The sequence below is a fragment of the Cervus elaphus genome, chromosome 11 (assembly GCF_910594005.1).
Source record: "Cervus elaphus chromosome 11, mCerEla1.1, whole genome shotgun sequence".
In the NCBI taxonomy this organism is placed as follows: Eukaryota; Metazoa; Chordata; class Mammalia; order Artiodactyla; family Cervidae; genus Cervus; species Cervus elaphus.
This window is the reverse complement of record NC_057825.1, coordinates 9,209,953-9,220,310: the sequence shown is the minus strand read 5'-3', so window position 1 is coordinate 9,220,310 and position 10,358 is coordinate 9,209,953.

Below are 10,358 nucleotides of genomic sequence, written 5' to 3'. Positions count from 1 at the left end.
GATCCTGGGCTGTTCCCCTCCCTGTATATCCCTCAGCACATGGCCTGGAACCCGAGCAGGCGCAGTTGGGATTGAATGAATGAGCAAACACAGATATTCTGGGAGGGTCAAGCAGGACAGTGGGACTGGGAAGCGGGCCAGGATTAAACTTGGCTTCTGTGCTGATAGAGCTGACTTGCTCCTTGCTGTGAAACAGGTTCTCACCTTTCCAGTCAAGTGGGCAGTGCGATTGCACTTGGTGGAAGAGGTCCACCTAGGAACCTGCTTCCTTGCTAGCTGGGGACCCTGCAAATATTAAGGGCGTGATGGAGAAAGTGCATTGTCTTCTGTGAATCTGGAGGTCTAGGTTTTAGCCATACCTTTGCCTGACAGCCTCTTTTGCTGCAGTTTATCTAAAAAACGATGGAGTTGGACTCTTATGGCTCAGGTAAGTTGTGAAGCAGTGGCTTCTGTAGGTTTGCTTTTTCCCTTTCGGGCTTTCCAGGTGGCTCAGTGGTAAAGAATCCACCTGCCTAGCAGGAGACGCAGGTTTGACCCCTAGTCTGGGAAGATCCCCTGGAGAAGGAAATGGCAACCCACTTCAGTATTCTTGCCTGGGAAATCCCATGGACAGAGGAACCTGGCAGGCTACAGTCCGTGGGGTTGCAAAGAGTTGGACACGACATAGCCAGTAAACAGCAACAGCCACAAGGCTGAAAAAGTTGCCCAACATGAAGAATTGAGCAAGCCTCTCAGCAGAGTTGAAGGAATAATCCCAAGGGGATGTGGTCCTGGAAATGGGAACACCACCTGAAGCAGAGCCGACTTATTGGAAAAGACTCTGATGCCGGGAAAGAGTGAGGGCAGAAGGAAAAGGGGGGCGACAGAGGATGAGATGGTTGGATGGCATCTCCAACTCAATGGACATGAGTTTTGAGCAAACTCCAGGAGATGGTGAAGGACAGGGAAGCCTGGTGTGCTGCATGCAGTCCATGGGGTCACAAAAGAGTCGGACATGTGTGAACAACGGAACAACAACCACCTGAAGCAGATAAACTGAGTCGGAGCAGGTGTGATGTAGACAGCGTTGAGCTGCCTTGCTGGCAGAGGCCATTGGCAGTCGCTGGCAATTTTTCATCCTGAAGTCACCATCTGTGCTCACTTAGGTTCCTTCCCTTATAATTCATAATTCTCCCCGCCTGGCTTCAGGGATGTCTGTGATGTCTTTACCGTGTCAGTACCCACCAATCCCTGGACCATTTCCTTGAAAACTCATCAAGCCTCGGTGACTCATAATTAAATATTTCTATGACATTTTCCTTTTGTTCAGCAAGGCAGGCCTAACTAGCATAATTTTGGTCAGCAAACAGGGCTCCAAAGTTCAAAATACAAAGTAAATGGTCGAAGGAGGCCACCTCAGAGGAAACCAGTGTTGCAGAATCTACCCACTTGGGGTAATGCTGGGGAACCCTCCCTGGGTGACCGCTCTTCTCAATGACAGGTGTACAATAAGGCTTGCTGCTCTAGCTTTCATTGGTCGAGAACATGCTACGATTCTAAAGTGGCAGTTGTTGGGGGAGGTATGTGCTTAAATTAACAGTGGATTATAATGCAGTCACACACCGGGCACCCTGCCCGAGTCTGTGGAGACAGAATTGCATCTCTTTCCAACTCAGATAGCAAATAGGTGCCCCTCACCTCATCTTTCTAGGAGGTCGTTTACTAGGGCATTTACTTGTTCCTGCCTCTGCCCTAAAGGAGCCCTTGAATCTGATCAGACTGGCTGTGAGAGGTGGACCATAAAGAAGGCTGAGCACCGAAGAATGGATGCTTTTGAACTGTGGTGTTGGAGAAGACTCTTGAGAGTCCCTTGGACTGCAAGGAGATCCAACCAGTCAGTCCTAAAGGAAATCAACCCTGAATACTCATTGGAAGGACTGATGCTGAAGCTCCAGTACTTTGGCTACTTGATGCAAAGAGGCAACTCATTGGAAAAGAACTTGATGCTGGAAAAGATTGAAGGCAAAAGGAGAAGGGGGCGACAGAGGATGAGATGGTTGGCTGGCATCACCGACTCAATGGACGTGAGTTTGAGCAAACTCTTGAGAGCTAGTGAAGGACAGGGAAGCCTGGTGCACTGCAGTTCATGGCATCGCCAAGAGTTGGACATGACTGAAAGACTGAACAACAAAGCCCTCTAGGGACTAGTGACATCCCAGTTCATTCGTTCGGGGCAGCTAGCTAGGTGTCACTGCTGATCAGGCTGCCCCCTGAGGCTATACAGACAAACCCACTTCCTATGTAGTGGAGGCAACAAGATTGCTGGCACTCAAAACATGTCTTCAAAACATCCCATTCGGGGACTTCCTTGGCAATCCAGTGGTTAAGACTCTGTGTTTCCAATGCAAGGGGCACAGTTTCGATCCCTGGTCAGGAGAACTAAGATCCCACATTCCTCACAGCATGACCAATAAATAAATAAGTCTTGGTAATTCCCTGGTGGTCCAGTGATTAGGATTTGGTGCTTTCACTGCTGTGTGCCTGGGTCAAAACACACACACACACACACACACACACAAAGTTAAAAACCCTGAATCTAAAAAAAAATAAATCCTGAATCTAAAAAAAATAAATCCTGTTCAGTTTCAGCCTTGGCACTGGTGAACCTTGGGCCTCTTCTTTGTGTCCTGCCACACGATTTGCCCTGTTGTCCTTCCCTGGACTCCTCTGGACTCCACTAGTGGCTGTGCATAGCCTGGGCCTTTGAGCTAGGATGGATCCTGCAAGCTTGCACGTGGCACCATGAGGTGCCTCGGAGTAGCTGGGCCCAAGCACCACAACTATTGAGCCTGTGCTCTAGAGGCTGGGAGCTGCAACTACTGAAGCTCTTGTGCCCTAGAGCCTCTGCTTCCCAACGAGTGAAGCCACCGCAATGAGAAGCCTGCATACCGCAGCTAGAGAGTAGCCCCCACTCATCACAGCTAGAGAAAAGCCTGCCCAGCAATGAAGATCCAGCTCAGCCAAAAAGAAATGAATAAAATTATTTTTAAACTTCTTAAAATGTGCAAATCAGAGGATGTCATTTCAAGTTCCGCCCCCTTCCCCATGCTTGCACTCTCCTAAGAGTGGGAAAGCCTCCCCCACTTCCCATCTATTCCCCACCTCCCAGGATGAAGACTCCTATCCCAGTCCTTGTAAGTAATCTCCAGTTTCCACTTGCTTGTGGGAACTGGCTGACTCCCTTTGACAAACAACTTTCTATGATAGAAAGTCCTTCCTTATCCTGAGCCCCAAAACTGCTTCGCTGGAGTTGGCCCTTTGGCTCTCTTTTCCGCTCCGCAGATCACAGCCTCCCTGACTCCCTCCAGCCCCCTCTTTGGGCTTCTCTAGGCTTAAAGTGACTCTGAGCTATTTTCTCTAGGGTCTAGGCCATGGGAACAGTCTTTCTCTTTCTGTTTGCCCACCTCCTTCCACTTCAGGGCTTCAACAGATATTATTAGGAGGCATGTTTCTGACAATTTTGTTGGAACTGAGGAATCCATAACTTGGAAGAACACGTCTTTGGCAAAAGAATTGCTTTTGTGGGACTGTTAGTTTAACTAGCCTGTCTCTGCCAGATGTTCCATTCATCACACATCTGGGTCCCTGGAGCTATTTTCAGCTGTGTTTTTTGTTTTGATTTTTGTTTTACTCCCCAGCTTCTTCACTCTCTCCCTTTACTTCTCTAAATATTAATGTGAGAATCAAAAGCCGCCTTTCATTTCGTCGATGTGGGCTCTGAGGCTGGACCTTTGCACCTGAACTTCCCTGGAAGCCTCACACCACTGCCTCTGAGGACCTGCTTTCCCTGGGCCTGCTGACTCCCCCGGGCTGGGTGCTCAGGCTGTCTGAACCTCACAAGGGCTGGTGCTATCACAGCTGGACCAGGGCATTCCTGTCTTGCATGTCTTGTCCTTGGGAGGGGAGGCATGGGTCTGGTTGCTGGCTTCACTCCACTTCCTCTTTGCCCTTTTCAGCACAACTGCATCCTCCCCAAGGGGCCCTCACTCGCTCCTTCCTGCCTGCTGGCCCCTGGCCAGCTGGTGGTTAGATGCGGATGCGATCAGTGTTCAATAACTAAGCCACGAGTCCTCTCCTTTCCTCCCTCTGCATGGTCCCTCCTTCCCCAGAATGGGGCTTCAGGGACCTCCTGCCACCAGCTGCAGTCCCTGTAACGACTGGAGACTTCCACCCTGAAGGTAAGCCCAGTGCCTTTCTGCTTAAGATTTTTCTTTGTGGAAATGTTTCCCTTTATCAAGTGTCAGTTGCTATCTGGATATACTGTCCTAAGCCCAGCTGGAAAGAATTGAGTGGTGTCCTTCCTGGGAGTCTGTGTGGATAGCTAGAGCCTCACCGACTCCCCCCAAGAGAGCCAGCGACAGGGCCTGGTAGCCCTGAGAACTCTTGGAGGGCAGAGGACCCAGGACAGGGTATCCTGCACGTTTGCCCTGGGCACTAACACGACCACTCTCTCAGGCTTTGGATGGCAGAACTCAGGTGGCCCGATCTTGATTTCAGGAAACCACTCCTTTCTACTGTCTCTGAAAAGGACCACAGTGTCATGAACTTTTGCCAGTCCTGGTGCGCTGTGAAAAAGCATTGAAATGCTGCTGCTTCTGCATTGGATATAAATTGCATTCACTGGTTGGAGCCAGTGGATACTTTCTGTAAATAGAGACTTCAGCTTCAAGGCTAAAACTGCCTGTGAGTAGTTTTGAGCTTCCTTGAGAACTCATATCCTGCTGGAGGGAGTGGGGACCCGGACAGACTTAGTCTGAGTGAGGAGGCCAAGCTAAGCGAAGAGCAGGGAGACCATGAAGCAAAACTAAGGTAAATTAAATAGTTAATTGTAAAAAAATGAACCCATGAGAAAATTAGTTTTAAAACAAGGAGGTTATGGTTTATTTGCTGTTGCAGTGGGGAAGATTTTCTTTAGACCAAAAAGAAGAAATCCTAAAGAAAAAAAAAATAGGTTTGACTATATACAGTGTAAAATATGTTCAATAAAAGCAAAACAACAAAACAAGAAAACACACTACAGGTTTAGAAGAAAAAAATTTGCAACATATTGAACAAGAGCTTTTTAAAATTAATAAGAAAAAGGTGAATGGTCCAGTTTTTTTTAAAAAAAAAAAAGGACCTAAAGAAAGAACCCCAGAAGAAATACTCAGGGCTAATATGTATAGAGTAAAAATATTTTACGTCTGCAGAAAGCACTCAAAGCAATAACAAGAGACTGTTTTTCTATTATTCTGTTGGCAATACCCAGCATTGATGAGGGTGGTGGAAAATTGGGCGCTCATACCCTGATGTTGGTTTTATAAGTCGGCATAACATTTCTGGAAGATAGTTGGTACCACACTTCAAAATTTTAAGTGTATATTCCCTTTGGCACTGTGGTACTATTTTAAAGAATTTAAACTAAGAAGATAGTCTAACATGTAACAGAAGATGTATAAATATAAATAACATTCATCCCAGTATTAATTATAATACTGGAAAGTTGTAAACCCTTATAATGTCTATCAGTAACTCTGATACATTCCTACAATGCTATTGTAGAGAATCATCTAAAATGATGATATAAATGTGTAAAACCTTTAAGGCATGGAGAAATACCCACGACATATTGGTGAGTGTGGGAAAGCAACTTACAAAAGAACATACATTGTATGAGACTACTTAGGTTAAAGTACACACATGTATATACAGCATATGATATTACATTACATAATAACATGTACATAGTGATCTCTGTATTTTATACCTGTAGATATCTATATTTCTGAATGAGGTCACATATTTGATGAGATGAATCATAGTAAATGCTTTGTGAATGCTAGCAATTAGGAGATGAGCATAAATAGGGAGCTAGATCTTCAAGTCTATTTTATTTCAAGCTAACAAATTTGATTTTTACCCTGTGGCCATGGGGAGGCAGTAGAACTCAGTTCAATGAACATTTATGGAGTGTCTATTATAGAAACGCCAAAGTTGAAAAAGGCTTTTTCATAGAGAATATTGCTAAAGATGTTGAGGTCTGTATCAAGGGAAAGTCAGCCAGCTGGGCTTCAGGATAGATGGTACTGGGGACTCCACCAAGGCCTGGAGCATACCTCAGCCTGGTCCATCTAGAACCCTGATTTTGGAACACAGGGCAAGTGGGTCTGAATCTAGCACTGACTCACAGTCACTAAAGACCTGATATCTAGAATTAGGATACTCCTATGTTATATTTTAATGAGATCAAACCAATCAACCCTAAAGGAAATCAATCCTGAATATCCATTGGAAGGACTATTGCTGAAGCTGAAGCTTCGATAACTTTGGCCACCTAATGTGAAGAGCCAACTCATTGGAAAAGATCCTGATGCTGGGAAAGATTGAAGGCAAAAGGAGAAGGCAGTGACAGAGGATGAGACAGTTAGATAGCATCACCGACTTTGAATTTGAGCAAACTCCAAGAGATAAGTGAAAGACAGAGGAGCCTGGTGCGCTGCAGTCCCTGAGGTCGCAAAGAGTTGGACATGACTTAGCGACTGAACAACAACGATGAGTAGGTGACTACATACCTGTAACAGCCTAGTCCTGCTGTATGGCCTCCTCTACATCAGTCTAAACTTAGAGCCTCGAGCTCCGCCTGTGCTGGCACCCACTAGAGATGGACTGCTGAAAAATCTTGGCCATCGCAAGAGATGGTGTAAAGAGAAATCCTCCCAGTGGATGATGCATTTGGCTGCCCGTTTTTTTTGCCGACTGAGACATGACAAGAAGTACAGGTATACACAGGCTCATTGGCAATGACTACCGGTTTGGGTAGATGGTCAGGGATTTGAAAGAAAAGGACTGGAAGATGGTCACAAGAAGACTTTGGGAAGAAATATGAAGCCCGACCTCTCAGAAGGCTCACAGAGTACGAAAATATTTGTATCACTTTTCCACTGCCACACAACAAACCATCCCCAAACTTAAGTGCCTTAAAACAATAATCAGTTCATTTCCTCATGATTCTGTGGATCAGCTTCATTGGGCTCTTAGGTTCTGATAACTCAGAATCTTTCTATGATATTGTGATTTATAAGAAATATATATTTGATCTTCATCCATGGTTCCTACCTCACAGCTCCACAAACCCCAGAACTTCCCAGGCAATTAGAGCAATTGTAGCATCTTTTGTGAAACTATTTGGTATCTTGTCTTCAGTTCCTGGAGGGAAAAAAATGCTTCAGGGCCATATAGATGAAAGGTGAAATGGACATCATATTATCATAATGATAACATTCACAGCTAGTATATTAATAAGGTGACTTTTGGGAATCCTCCCCCAATGGGGGGCTGATTGCCAGCAGAACCAATGGATAGAGGATTGGAACTTTTAGTCCCACCCATCATGACTTCTGGGGAGGAAAAAATGACTGGAGGCTGAACCAGTCACCAATGGCCAATGATTTAATCCATGGTGCTGATGTAATGACACCTCCAGGAAACCCCAAAAGGGTGGGGTTCAGAGAACTCACAAGTTGGGGAACTGGAACGCTTCCATGTGCTACCATGGCAGGCCCCAAACTCCACGAGGACAGAAGTTCCATTGTTCAGGATCGTGCCCTATGAATCTCTTCAAATGGCTATTGATCCCTATACTTTAGTATCTTTTAAAATAAACTGGTAATCTCATGAGCAAACTGGTTTCTTGAGTTCTTGTGAACCACTCTAGCAAATTAATCAAGCCCAAGGAGGGGGTTGTGGGAACCTCTGATTTATAGCCAGTTAGTCAGAAGCAGGTAACAATCTGGGCTTTTGATGGTGGCTGAAGTTGGGGGACATTCCTGTGGGACTGATCCCTTAACCTGTGGGATTCAATGCTATCTCTGGGCAGACAGGATCAGAATTGAGTTGTACTGTAGGACACCTGGATGGTGTTGGAGAAATGCCAGTTGGTGTGCGAGAAACCACGCCCCTTCCCACACAGTTAATTGGTGATGAGAACCTTTACTTTCCTTTGTCCCTTCAGCCTTGGGAACTGGAACTGCTTCCTTCCATCATTACATGTTTCCTCAGGGTCATTATGTCCTTACCCTGCATGAGAAATGATGTAATATTATTTGAAGATAGACTCCGAATGATTATCATAATGTTGGAAACCTTAAGGCAACCATGAGATGGTTAGATAGCATCACTGACTGAATGGACATGAATCTGAGCAAACTCCGGGAGACAGTGAAGGGCAGGGGAGCCTGGCATGCTGCAGTCCATGGGGTTGCAGAGTCAGACATGACTTAGCAGCTGAACAGCAACGACAACAAGGCAACCATGAACATTTTTTGAATGTTTGATGGTTTAACCTACTGTACTGGCTTGTCTGCAGCAACTTAGAACCACTCCCTGTTTCTTCTATACCCTCCCCTCTATCCCAGGGTCTGGATACTTATGAGAACTACATTTCCCATCATTCCTTGCCAGAGGGTTAATAGACTTTACTCACGAGAGGTATAGTTGATCTATTACTCTCAAGGGTTATGCCCTATAAAGTCACTGAGAACGCTTAAGTTAGTGAATACTGAACCATTGCCCCCAAGGGAAACACAGAGTTAGGTTCTATTCAAGTCACTGGTCACAATATTTTTGCCAACCAGTCAATACATATCCTTGTTTTATGTGTCTTTCTGTTTAAAGGCACTTTATATGATAACTACTGGTGATCTGTTCACAGGAAACTCACGACCAGCAGGACTGTATCTCATGCCTGAGCCAAATTCATCTAGCACATCACTTTCTCAGTCAGGCACAGCACAGACTTCCTGTGCTTAGAACCCTGGACAGCACTTCAGCACTGTTCCTGGGGGCTACTTTAAACAGCAAAACCACCACGGAAGAGTGCCCAAAATGTGAAAAACGTGGCACTAAATGGACTGTGAAAGGGACAGTTGTTTACAGTGTGAGAGCTAAACAAGAAGGTAGTGTTACCTCGTTTGACCTCTGCCCAGACTCATATTGGGTGACTCAAATTTTTGCTCATCTGCAAATGACCTTGACAGTGCTACAAGTGTTGATTTTGGATTGCAAATAAGTTTTAGCAATAGTCTAATTCACAAATATGGAGACCATGAATAATGAGGATCGAGTGTATGTTCATTTCAGCATAGCCACTCCTCTTACCATCTTCCAGAGCAACTCAGGTATTTCCACTTCACTGAGAATTGGTCATTTCCCGCCCCCCTACCCCCACCCCCCAGGCTTCTAAGAGCCATTCCAGTAGCTTGGATCCTTGTTAGGGTATTAAGTCCCATGTTTTGAGAAAATATCTCCAAGTCAATAAATTCTTGCTTATCTGGTCTTACATTCCAGCTTCCTTGATCAAGCACTCTCAAAATTCAACCCTAGGGGTACTCCCCTGGCTCCTGCCTGTATACGTTGGCTAATTTGTGCATCCTTTAGGCATATTGTCTGTTTCTTCCCTTATCAAGCCCTGGGCATCAACAGACAGATTATGTTGGAATTTAACCCTAGTTATCAGCCTCGGAGAAGGAAATGGCAACCCACTCCAGTACTCTTGCCTGGAGAATCCCATGGACAGAGGAGCCTGGTAGGCTACAGTCCACAGGGTTGCAAAGAGTCAGACACAACTGAGCGACTTCACTTCATTATCAGCCTGGCCACATAGAGAGGAGGTTGGGACAACCCTGCAGGTAGGAGCGGTTGTTGTCTGCAGGGAAGGACTTCTGTAGAACCAGTAAGCACAGTGGTAGCTCCAGTCCTTACTAAGGAAAAGTGTCCAAGTCCAGAAGGGCCTGAGCTGCATGCTGAAGAGTCAATATCCTCAGAAACAGCCATCCAAATGTCTACACTCCAATACCCAGAGTCCCAGGTTTTCCCCACCAGGGCTCTGACCTTCACCAAGCAGACTTGCCTTGGCTGAGCATTCAAACATCTCTAGAGCTCTGGACTAATGACCAAGTTTTTGGCCTACCATTCAATGTGTCTTTCCTTCCACTTCCTCAGGTGATCAGAGCCTTTTTGTAAGCTACCTCCAGAACACTTTGGCTCCCACTCTCACTCTTAACCATTATCTTAATATCTTCTGACAGAAGCAGAAGATATTAAGAAGAGGTAGCAAGAATACACAGAAGAACTGTACAAAAAAGATCTGCACGACCCAGAAAATCACGATGGTGTGATCACTCACCTAGAGCCAGAAATCCTGGAATGGGAAGTCAAGCGGGCCTTAGGAAGCATCACTATGAACAAAGCTAGTGGAGGTGATGGAATTCCAATTGAGCTATTTCAAATCCTAAAAGATGATGCTGTGAAAGTGCTGTACTCAGTATGTCAGCAAATTTGGA